Here is a 13,283-nt window from a genome sequence, read left to right as displayed (position 1 = left end):
CCAACAAAAGAGTGCAAATATAGCTTTAAATTTCCCCCAAAGGAATGATGAAGTCAATAGTAATCTTCCCAAATGATTTAGTAGTACACCTATTTTTGTTAACTTATTTTTTATGGCGTCTTTGCTAAACATATTCTCTTCTTTAAAAATTGTCAAATATTAGCTTTATAATAAACTTCATCTAAAATTTCTTGGTTCAAAAGAGAAGTTCATACAGTTGATGTCGCTTAGCTTTCTTACTGTCTTAGTTCAAAGTCAACCCAGGCAAGAGAGTCTGTCAAACTGTTATGTGTAATTAAACACCAAAAAAGCCAGAAGTGGAGTTTTGGCTCAAGCAGTGGAATATTAGGTTTGGGCCAGGTGGGAAAGAAACACAACTGTTCAGGGGCAGGGGCCAGTCTCTAAGTTCAAGTCCCAGAACCAACACAAACTAAACAAACAAGCACACTAAACAAACCCTGGGTATTTCTTTGGGACTCTCCTTAAAATAGTAGTGTTCTGAGAAGTGGCTGCTTTTGCTGATCATACTCACTAGATCCTGCTTTTTTGGAATCCTTATTGCTATGGAAAACTCAGGACCAGACTAAAGGAATTGATAACTGATTCCTGCAACAAGAGAATCATCTCAGGAGTGAAACATCCATCCATAAGACACTTTAAAACCTCCATATCTTTGCTTCTTTGCAGTAGAACACTTTTAAAACAAACTTACTTCCTTTTGTTCTATGCTGGCCTTCAAATGGCATATTGTTTCCTTTTCTAATACTCTCAACCAGAAGTTTACAGACAAGTTTTATATGAGTAAAAGGCACACTCAAAAAAGTCAGGGACAGAGTTTCCTTCCAGCCTTGGATTCTTTTCTTGTACAGTAAAAAGGAAAGCAATAGTTAATTTGAACTTTGTAATTTCTCTACGTTCAATTCCTCTCCTGGGATCAGTTTACACTTCCAGTAACAGTTACTTCCACTTACTTCCAGTAACAATCTATGGTGCTGCTCAAAAAAAAAAAAGGATGTTTTCTGGTTTCATTGAAATAGCACAAGGACACATTTGTACATGAGGTAACACGTGTTTCAGAGACAACTAAGTAAAGAGAAATGAAATTTAAATCGCTTATAAATACATTATCCATTAGAACATTTTTTCAAACTTCTTATGTGCTCTGTAAATTAAAGTGAATTTTAAATGTGAAGAAGGTTCTCAGATCATTTATTGTGAGTCTATGTGCTGTGCATTAATTTCCCAAGTGTACATGAGTTAACAGTAAGAGAAACAATAGCAATTATAGGAGAAAAAGAAGTTCTGTGTTTATTTATGTGTGAAATACAATATAGAGGACTCTACAAATAAGAAAACATTGAAACAATAAAGCCAAGTCCAGTATGTAGATTTATGGGATGATATAGAGAAAGCATTACTCCTAAGTGGAACATGAAGCATGAGGCCACTCCCTTTCTAAATCAGGCTTGCTAATCACGTAAATGTGCAAAAAGGAGAATGGAAGAATGATTCTGTTTCCAATTCTAGTCAGATATGGGAGAATAGACTTAACTGGAAAAACGAGTCCATCTTGAGAGAACAGGAATTATACTAGCAATGAACCTGGTGGATAAGATCACATTTCTTTTTCTTTCCATTTCTTATATTCTTTTTGTTGTTGTTGTTGTTGTTCATGGCACTTGAAATATGGGACAGGGCGCTGTCCCTCTGAAACGCAGCTCAAGGCTAGTGCTCTTCCACTTGAGCCACAGTGCCACTTCCAGTTTTCTGGTAATTATTGGAGAAAAGAGTCTCCAGGACTTTCCTACCCATGCTGGCTTTAAACCCCAATCCCAGATCTCACAACAACTTGGTTTATGATCACATTTCTAACAGTGTACACTCAGGATATGTAAGGTATATGTTCATCTATCTTTATATGAATTCTTGAGTTAAAAATCTGGGCTACAGGTTAGCCTTTACACTCACAAAGTGTTTGAAGTTTAAAAGTTGATACTCCTGGAAAAATAAAACCTAAGAATGTAAAGGAGTCTGGGAAGTTCAATTTGCATCCAACTTGGACAGTATAGGCTTTGAGGCACTACCTATAATTAACCAGCCAAAAGCTTGAATTCCAGTCACGAGCAAGATTGCTGAATAACAGATTTAGGTTTTTGCATACATACATACAAACATACACATACACACAGAGACACTTATAGGTGCACACAAAAATACACAAATGAACCAACTCTCAGAATATGTGGAATAGTTAGAAAACAATAGAAAATAGGTCCTGAGTAAGACTAGACTCAAGTGATAATTTTTAATATTGGAAAGCCCTCTAGTGAACTTTCCCCCAGAAATTGAGAATATTACATCGGTAGGGACCAGAGATAATAAGAGAGTCAAGCAATCATTATTAACGGGATAGAATCAATGGTGGAATGAATCAGTGAACCCTGCAGGTGCATCTGAAAATGTTCATATCCTGTGTAAAATGTTAAAACATCTTTGAAAATAGTACATAAACAGTCTGAGCAGTCAGTCTGTGGATAAGATCACAGGAGAAGTTAAGAATTGCTAGTCTGTTTCTAGATTAAATAAACAAACTATGGCAGGGCAATGTGATACAAGTCTGGAATTCTAGCACTCAAACAGGAGATTAGAGAGTGGAATTACATAACTATAGATTCCCTGCAACCGGGTAGAATAATTTTGTCTCAGTAAAACAAACCAAGCAACAAGAAAGGAATACACAGTGGGAAGTTTGGGCTAATTTTGTAATTATGTTTTGAGAAATGAAGATTCCTATTGAATGCATCTCATGTATTTCCTCACTTGTGGTTTAAATTCTCTCATCATTACAGAACATTTCTAAATGCAAAATAGCTCATGATTCCCATCCAAAAGTTTGCAAAAGTAAGTAAGCCTCATTGTGTTGGATTCCAAATAAATTTTGAAGGTTTACAAAAGCTTAAGTCTGGAGAAATAGCAAAGTTCGTCTAATGTAGGACTTTGCAGACCTCGTTAAATTAGAATTTCGATTTAAAATATATTTTTTGATTTTGTTTGTAATTTCATATTCTATAGGATACTACAAAATTCTTTTTAAGCAGAGGGATTAATTGAAAAATTCACAAATGATTCTGGCATTCTATTTGCCTAGATACTCTTTAAAGAGAGTTAAAATTAGAACATAGTTAATAGATAATTCCCACAGTTCATGTGTACCATGTTAATGTGAATAATCTAGACAATTGCCAACAAGTGGATGACATTAATTTACACATTTAGAAAAACCAATTTTTTAAGGGTTTGTTTTAATATGGTATGAAGAGAGTAATTGAGTGACATCTTCTTTCTTTTACCTAAATATAACACAGGAAGCCATTTCCTTATTTACATGCCTCTGTATACATGGAGAAAAATGCTAGGTTTTGAGTTTGTTTTCTATTTTGTTTTTGTTTGATTGGTTCATCCTAGAGCTTGAACTCTTGGCCTGGGCAGTGTCTCTGAGCCTGTTTATACTCAAGGCTCGTGCCCTACCACTTCAACCTCAGTGCCACTTGAGTCTGTCTTTTGTGGAGAAGTTTTTTGGGGATAAGATTCTAAGAAACCTTCCTGCCTGGGTGGACTTTGAACCATAATTTTCCTATCTTAGCATCCTGAATATCTATGATAGTTAAAAAAGTATAAATATAAATAATATTTGCAAGTGTTCTGATCTCAAGAATTCCAGTGGAGGAAAAATGATGCAGCTCAGTTTATTGTGGTGTTCTTTTCAGAACAAGGAGGGCGTCACATTTGCAGAGGTGTAGTAGTTTTTCAAAATAGAGATAAGGTATTCATGATGTGAATTAAGGACTTTTAAGGTGCCACTTACAAGTTGGAAACTGTTGGGCTAGGATGACTTTATGGCATAAATCTTGGGAATGATGGTCATAGAAATAATAGCTTACTCTGATAATTGTTTACTCTTGAAGAATTAATTATTACATATGCTTCATAGTTTTATCCTCTACCAGAATGTGGCTATTTTTCTGTTGACTTCTCAATCTGTAACACCCCATTGGAAACTGCATCTATTGCAGAATTGCATAACATGCAAACATGTACTGTTTTGAATTTCTCAGGAATGTTGAGAATTTAAAAATGAGTAGTTATTAGTCATATGAATTTTGAAGAACACATATATTCTGTCCTCTTCACAACTAGCTTACTTTTAAAAGTTATGGGTTTCTGTAGCATTAAACTGTTTTCTGTTTTAGAATGAGAAAGTACTAAATTTATTCTTTTTTGAAAATTTTGGCATGTATATTGTGAAAATATTGTCTAGTTGGATAACATTCAAGTTGATGACTCTCTGATAAAGAAAGGGTAATTAATTCAAATTAGATGCCAAATAGTATTAATTTTTAAAATATTACTACATAAAGAATATTATTTACTGTGCCAATACAGTGAAATTATATTTTACGCAGCTTATTTTTCAATTTTATTATCAAAGTGATGTACAGTGGGGTTATAGTAATTGTAAGGTATTAAATCATAACTTTTCAAATTTGTTAACCTTCTCTCATTTTCTCACAGTTTTCCTTCACCCCTTCATCCCTCACATTTCCAATATACTGTCTTGTGAGTATTGCTATTGCATTGGTTTGCCTTTTGTCCTTTGTCTCACCATTATGCATTTCCTCTTCCCTTTGCTAATTAAGGTAAATGTATATACAATACAAAATGATATAGTGGAAGGATAAACCATAGGGGGAAATCCCAAAGAAAACAGAAATCACATAGTTCATCAAAAACAACAACCACAAATGAAAAAATCTGGTTATATATCTTGGAATTAATTTTGCTTAGCATCAGCTAATATGGTTATATATACGCATAACAAAGCCACTGGAATATAATAGCTGCATGGATACTATATCATGAAAACAGCATGTTAACTTTTTGATGGTAAAGGTGGAATTAGGATTGGTGAATTCACGGTTGTGATAAAGGATTTTCAAGAGTTTTAAAGTAATGACAGTTAAATTTTAATTGTTCAAAAGTTTTAACAACTTGGCCTATTAAAAAATTTTAAATTTCCTGGAAGAATAGGCTTTCATGCAAACAAATCCAAAGAGACTTAGTAGAGAGGGAGCATTGTGGATGAAGATGGATCTTTTTCACACTAAACAAACAAACCTGAGAAACCTTGCTGTAAATCCTGTAGGTTCCTTTAGATTTGTCCTTACCCAGGAACTATATTCTCACTGTTTGAAACAAAGTTGTATTGGAATTTAAATTCAAAGTTCTTAAAAAAGTATGGCATCAAAATTTGTGAATTTACCTTTAATTACCAAACAGTAATTCTCTGAAAAAGATAATTTGTGTCAAAATATTTAGGGAGAAAATGCCCTCCACAATGAAAGACGGTGTTGGGATTACACATTTCTGTTTGTAACACTTTCCACAATGTATTTGGATGTGAAGCAGTGAAACCCAGAAAAAAAATCTGATTGGATACTTCATACCAATTATTTCACATTTCTAAGTGGCTCACATAAAATAATATCCTTAGTAATATGAGATAGTGAAGACTTCTGTTATTACATATGCCAAAAAGTTCAGAAAAGAATTGAGCAAACGAAAAAGTTAATAAAGAATAGTTTTCTTAGAAGCCTTAGCTACGCGTATTGTCTACAGCAGTGAAGGGAGGCCGAAACTTTTTGATATAAATTGTGCTAGTATTTTTACTCCCTAAAGTGATTTTACAGAGCCCATTTGGCTCACTACAATGCAAGACATGAAAATAAATTCCACATCCAATGAGGCAACTTGAAGAGTTTTAAAAGACAAATAATGAAGATGTAGCAGTGGTGGAGCCCGTATAGTCCTTCAGCTTCACTAGACTTGAAGCCAAGAAGCTGTGATTAATTGGAACTCTGGCAAGAGCTCAGAGGAGGACATAGAAGTGGGACATAGAAGCATTGTCCTTTTGTAACAGACACTGCCTTCCAAGGTATGGGTGATTTAAATCTATTCTCCTCCATACATCTTGGTGAAGAAATGCAAGACCAAGAGAAAAATAATCTATTGAAATAATTTTGCATAGAATAACTTCACTGTTCCTGATACGGTATGTAAGGAGAATCTTAAGAGAGAAGATAAAAGTGCATTATTTTTTGGTTTCCTCTAAGCATCATGTTAGCAAAATATATCTTTGAGGTTAGACAATTCTGATTGAACCAACAAGTGATGGAGTACTTATTTTTGTGGGCACTTTAGACACAAGAAGTCTTTCAAGGTAAAAGAAAAAAATATAGCCAAATATTTGTGAGCACAGCTTCTTGGACTGGAGACAAAGTTTTACATTAGATTTCTCAGCATTAACATAGATGTTGTTTCATGGCGACCAAATGCAAGAGGGAAGGTTAAATGTACTCACTTGGCCAATTAAACAGCATGAAAGAAGAAAATGGCAAATAATATTTAATGAATTACTTTGAACAATTACTTTGACAGAAGAAAGAAGGAAAAATATAATTCAAAATCAATTGACTTCAAAGTATGAAGAAAGAGTAGTGAAGAGAGATTAGAGAAAATATAGAGGATTGTTTTCTTTCCAGTGGAGTAATGGGTTCTTGATCTTGTTTCTTCCATTCTATCCTCACAAGCTACCAAGTGTGTCTCAGAACTGGATTATCCAGTTCAGACAGAAAACTCATAGAAGAAAGATACTATTTGCAGCAGATGTAGGTGATTTATAACCTTGGACAATCTATTTAATTCTGTTCAAAATTCTCCCCTATCCCAAACTTCCCTCTTTGAACAGCTTTGCTTGCTTTTCCCAAGACTGCCATTCATTAACTGATTAAAATTTTGAGAGGTCATATTCATACTCTCTAGAGATTGCTGTTTGGTTGTGATTTTTGTGTGTTTTTGTTTCTTTTCGTGTTTTTTAACTGAATTTTAAAAGGTTGTGCAATTGTGTTACAATTAAATATATCCATCTAATTGTCCAATGCTCCCAGATCAGAGTCACTCCTTCCATCATTCTCAACCAATCCTTTCTCCAAGACTTATTTCCAATTTACCACTTCCTTTATCATATGTGTACATTGACTATTCTAGCTTTATTGCCCCTTGTTCATTTTTCATTCATTCTATGTCTTTAGTATATTTCCATTCTGGTTTCAACTTCCTTATAGTCATACTGTTAAACTGTCTATTAATACTTTGAAAGGTTTATATACATTCCATGGACTTTAAATCCTGCATATTCTTGAACTGATGTCAGCTTATATTTCCATAATTCATTCATCGGCAGCAACAATTTGCAAGACTGGAGACATGAGGCACCTAAACATGATTTTATTCTCATCCATTTGGAAGATTAACCTTTAGTCAAAAAGAAAGTTAAAAAATGGCTTAGAATGTATTCCTAACTATGAATTTTTATAAATGGCTTTGTACAATGGTGTGATTCTTTTATTTTACATGGAATAATATTTTCTACTATCTATAAGTTTTGGAAATAGAAGAAAATTAAAATTTATACCTAGAGAGGAATACTATAGAAATAGAAGACAGATATTAGGTTTGTCATATCTCTGATGAGTACCCATATTCAAGACATAAAGTCATTTCTTACTATGTTAGACAGAGAGAAAACATAAAATAACATATGATAAGGCAACTATTTGTGACTTTTTAAAATATACCTTATTAAATGATGAAATTTATTAGCTTACGTTTGGGTTTGATATTTAGGAGGCTGATCTATTTAACACATTTCTGGAAGGCCCTTACTGAAAAACACAAATTTTGGGTGATACTATTTCTACACTTTAATGAATGGTTGAACGTGTTTGGCATTAGTGCTGTGTAAATAATTCAACTCTATTGTAACTTGCTCTCTACACTTGAAAAATTTGTAAGTCACTAAGTATCATCAACTTGTCAAATGTTATTTTGGCGAATGTGATTTTAAAAAGTTTATTTGAAAAGGAATACACTTTCAGGAGATTAAATGTAGATTATCATTGGTTTGAGAGTGACATTTTTATAGCACAGAACCATGTTGTACTGAAGTCCCAGTGTTTTGAAGCACTCCTTAGTGCTTCAAATGTTTTTTTCTGAATTACATTTGACCTCTAAGTAAAGTTTTCCGGGCTTTGGTAGACCAATTATCGATCTATCCTTCCAGGAACTATTTTTTGGCCCACTTATATTGGAATAAAATCTTTCATTAATCATAGGGGAGGGGTATTAAAAATAATCTTATGACACTTTGTGAACTTGTTCACTCATATTGGCTGGTCATCTGTAAGTTGAATGTTTGAATTACAGTACTTTCTCTCAAATTTTGTGCTCATCCTTCATTTTAAGTTGCCTTGCATTTCACAATTGCTTACTGCTAATTCCTGGATCTCAAGGAATTGGGGCCCTGAAACATAGGAAATGAGAAATTGAGATGGGTCTTCAATTACTTTGTGTTGACATGTTGCATCGGCCTGGGTGAGAAATATTGCCCTTGTTATCTGATGATGCAGGTAACTGGGACCTAGGATCCTAGGAACCATGGGTACTGCAGAAGAATAATATTTTTTAGACATCTTAGCAAAATTTGGGCATAATCAGTAGGAATTCTTCAGAAATATGGAGAAAGACAGTTTGGGACAAGCGAGTTAAAACAATAAACAGAACAGCAGACTAAAATCCATTATAGATTAGCAGAAAACATTGCTTTTTTTACCATGTGGATTCAGAAGACCAAGAACAGTTGGAATGTATCACAAGTTTATACTAAAGACATTGCATTGATACTTTTTATATTCTAATATATATTTTAAACCTAATTATTTATATTCCAATTCTATTTATTGGAATAAATAAATATCAATTTATTTGTTAATTATCAACTAATTCCAGTAAGTTTCTCTATGTGAAATATAAGATCAGCACATATAAATATAAAATATATAACTATATATAATATAATTAAAAGGCACACGTTTTGCATTGTTCTGTTGTAGTGACTGTATCAAAGGCAACTCTGTTTTAAAGTATTATTCCATTATCTCTACCTCAGTGTTTGATATAGTTAGACCTAAAGCTTTATCATTTGTAGATTTACAGCATGGAGGCAAGAGGAAATACTGTGATTAAAACATTATGAATTTAATGTCTAATAATGAGGAGAAACACATGGACTTCTCCTACAACTATGAAAATATTTGGTGATAAAAAGGCAGTAGTGTAAGTTCCTGCCCAGTTGGATGGTAGATAGGCCAGGACATTAAGTAATCATGCATACTAACAATTTTTTCACCTTCTTGGCTTTAGCTACTTTTGAAATGGAAGATATAATAAACAATTATAATTTGATAAAATACCTTCTAGTCTGAACAGTTCTGTTTGAACTGTTCAGCTTTCTATGATCCCTTGTAACCAAGATGAGTTTTGTTCCAGTAAGACAATCTATGCTGTCAGTGTAAGATATTCTGGTTGGTCTGTTCCCACATGGAAGAAGGGTAAAGGCTCAGGTAGACATTTGTGCCAGTAACACCTCATTTGGGAAAATGTCAGCTGAAGAAGTTTAGAAGTAGCTCTTAAGCAACGCTTACTTTGAATCCATTAGGTCCACAAAGCTAATTCAGTTGGATAAATAAGTACTTGAAAAAGCCATCACCTTTGGACCTATCTATAAATAATTGACAGTACGATCAAATTCCAAATAAAAAGACTTAAGATAGTCATTGACAAAAAAAATTTGCAAATGTGAGCAATCGACTGATCAATATAATTTTTTCCACTATTCACAGAATTTTAGGGAAATAAGATCGATAGCATTGTTAGGAACAATAAGGTTTCCTTGTTACAGGTAGGCACCCATAGATATAAGCCTGTATAAAGATTGCATCATTAACTACTTAAATTTAGGATACTACATGCTTCAGCAGTACGTATACTCATATTACACTACAGAGGTTAACATGGCACTTGCACAAGGATAATATGAAAATTTGAGAAGTATTCCATATTTTTCACTCTTCAGATGCAAGAAATGAAAAACAGTTATTAAAAAGTTGATTACAAAATTACAAGTGTAACAATACAAGTAATTCATATAATTCAATTTAGTTTGATATCAGTGTATTAAATCTTCACCTCAGAAAGGCTTTTACATACCATAAACTTTACAAAACTTTTCAAATTAGACAACATTGTCATTTTATCCCAAAGAAAAATAATATTAAGACCTAGAAAAAAAAAGGAATCAAACTGTTTCTATATGGAATGCAATCGGAAAGGACACATTAATGACCCTATATATTATAAAATAATGTAGAATTCAAAGTATATCTAGGAGACAATAAAATAAATTATGAACATTATGCAAACATAGAATATAGAATATTTTAAAATATATTTTTTCAGACAAGCACCAGAAATCTTGTAGTTCCTGTACTACTCATTTCAACAGGTAAGTTAAAATTATTTCTGATTAAAAAATCACAAACACTGAAGAAATCATTATACATGAATACAAAAACTATTGAATACTTTTTGACATCCAATGCAGGCAATTCGCTTGGAAGAATTCCGCAGAATCCATGAATTTTTACAGTAAAATATTGGTGTTGCCGGGCACTGGTGGCTCATGCCTATAATCCTAGCTACACAGGAGACTGAGATCTGAGGATCATGGTTCAAAGCCAGCCTGAGAAGGAAAGTCTATGCTACTCTAATCTCCAATAAACCACTAGAAAACTGGAAGTGGAGCTGTGGCTCAAGTGGTAGACTCCTCACCTTGAGTTGAAGAGCACAGGGATACCTCCCAGGCCCAGAGTTCAAGCCCCATGACCGACCAAAAAGAAAAAGATATTCCTCATATTTGGATTGTGAAAATATTTTGTAGGGACATAAAAGATGGACTCGCATTTTTGAAATTTAAGAAACTTAACCCGACCATTAGTATTTAGGTGAACAATTTGTAAAGCCTTCCACAACTTCATAGACGTAGTGATACATAGTTATCCTTTTGGCAATATCAAATGCAGTTTCTTCTATGTTGTTCTTCAGGCCTGGTTGTATATAATGGTTCAACAGAAGGAGATCCAGCATATCTTTTCTATCTCAATTCTCAGCAGCAAGATATAAGGGGGTCAAGAGGCCTTTAGTTTGGGCATTGGTATCTGTATCGTGATGAAATAAGAAAGAAACCATTCTGGTATTATTCCACGTATATACACTGTGCAGGGGTGTTCAGTCATCTACAGTTATTGCATGTGCCGCTTGAGACACCAACTCACTGACAATGTCCACTGTAGGCTTCTCGATGAAGTGGCGTATACTCATCGTCATCCCTACTATTCACGAGTGGCCTTTTGGGAAAGAAGTCTCCGCACTGTAGTAAGCTGAATATTTTTGGCAGCCCAATGAAGAAATTTGCTGGGATCCTTCTCCATTGCATTTGCAATTGATACCATTCCTTACTTTTTCATCTTTTTCCTCATATTCCTAAGAATTGCCTAACCAGATACTTTGAGTGCCCGTGGGAATGAGGTGTCCATGTATTTCCTAATAGTTCACATTGGTTTTACTGGTCAGAAATATCCGGTGAATTTTCTGCATCTGTTTATTCACCATGATTTATTTTCTATTTTTCCGATTTTCCAATTCGAAATTATTCTAATTGGAGAGTAAGGAATTGATGGAGAGCAGAGGAAAGATGTTCCTCCGTATTCAAATGTACACACTGAAAATGAGAACCAGTGATGTCTTCATGTGCAGCTTATTCTAAGAATGAGAAAATAGGAAATAATGCCTTCTATATAAATGATTTGGAAAATGGCAGAGCAAAAAATGAAATGATGCAACCAAAAATATAAAAGCAAAACAAATTAGGATAATTATGGGCAATCATATTATCTATGAGAACCTAGAAAGGGAGAGAGAAAGAGACAGATGTGCAATGACCTAGCTAGCCACAAAATCCATGCCTCTGATCAATTTATAGAGCAAACAAAATTTTAATTTTTAAAAAAGATGGAAATAGAATTTATGTATTTACTTGAAATTAGTAAATACATTTTTAGTAGCCTACATAAAGAGACATACCTTTGACCAAATTACAGACAATAAACTAATTCCTTGATAATTCTAGTAACAGATCTGACTGAAATCAGTTGAATCATACTTTTGCTGCACAATGAAGGAGTAAGAAGGTAGTAAAGCAGCTAGAGAAGGCAGGGAGATTGTATCTGTGACAAAACTTTGTGGAAATTGATATTGAGGATTTCTTCCTGGTGATCCACTTGCACTGGAAGCATGATTCTGAACTATTGTTGGCTGATACTGAACTATTGATTTGATCATTATATTCTACAAGAAGAAAAATGAGAATTGATAGTTAAGGACTACTAATACATTTTGACCTTCTCACTAAGCACTTTCAATCATCAAAATCACATGAAGACAATAGACAGGCCTCCTTTTTAGATGAAAGGAAGTGTCTTTAAAAAAACAAGGAATGTATGTAGTCATGCAAAGGACTTCTATTTTACCAATGCCTCATACATTTTTCTAATGTTGTGTACCAATAAATAATGGATCTATTAGAAATCTCTTAAGGCTCATATGTTCAATAGTGAATTCTCTTACACTATATCATGGTATTTTTTGTGTATGGTCTTAAGAATAAATTTACATTACTAACTTGAATTTCTGACAGGACAGTATCATCACTGTACATCTTGCATCTATACTCTCATTTTTAAATTACTATCTAAGTATGTGCATTAGATAACTCTAGAGGAAAAAGTAGAAGCCACACTGATGGCTATGTCTTTAGTAGTAGTTAAGCAGAAAGATGAAATCTGAGGATTGTGGTTTGAAAGCAGACCAAGAAAAAAAAAGTCCATTAGATTCTGATTTGAAAGTAACCAGCAAATGGAGCTGTGGTACAAGCAGTAAAATGCTAGCCTTGAGAAAACTGAAACAAAAAATAAATTCTGGGACAAAGCCAGGCCCTGAGTTCAAGCCCTAGTATTAGCACCAAACAAATGAATTAATTAATAAGGTAATTAATTAATTAAAAATAAATGAAGTGGTCACATGTAGAGAGGCAGGTAAAATGTAACATGCGTGGTGATGGTTTATGTATTATTTTGTAATAAGGCATATTATCATTTGTCCTAATCACTAATACTTTATTTGAATTTTTTTGTACAATAAACCCTGAATTTAGCATGCATGTATATGTGTGTGTACATGTGTGAGCATGTGTGTATGTGTATATGTGTGCG

At 33.7% G+C, this 13,283-nt stretch overlaps 1 pseudogene; it reads left to right on the top strand.

Annotated features, from left to right (window-relative positions):
- Positions 1–9,923: 9,923 nt before the first annotated feature.
- Positions 9,924–10,020, top strand: LOC122124785 (annotated as a pseudogene).
- Positions 10,021–13,283: the final 3,263 nt, after the last annotated feature.

This window comes from Dipodomys spectabilis, unplaced genomic scaffold, assembly GCF_019054845.1.
Source record: "Dipodomys spectabilis isolate Male_0828 unplaced genomic scaffold, ASM1905484v1 ptg000246l, whole genome shotgun sequence".
Lineage (NCBI taxonomy): Eukaryota > Metazoa > Chordata > Mammalia > Rodentia > Heteromyidae > Dipodomys > Dipodomys spectabilis.
This window is presented reverse-complemented; position numbering and strand designations above follow the sequence as displayed.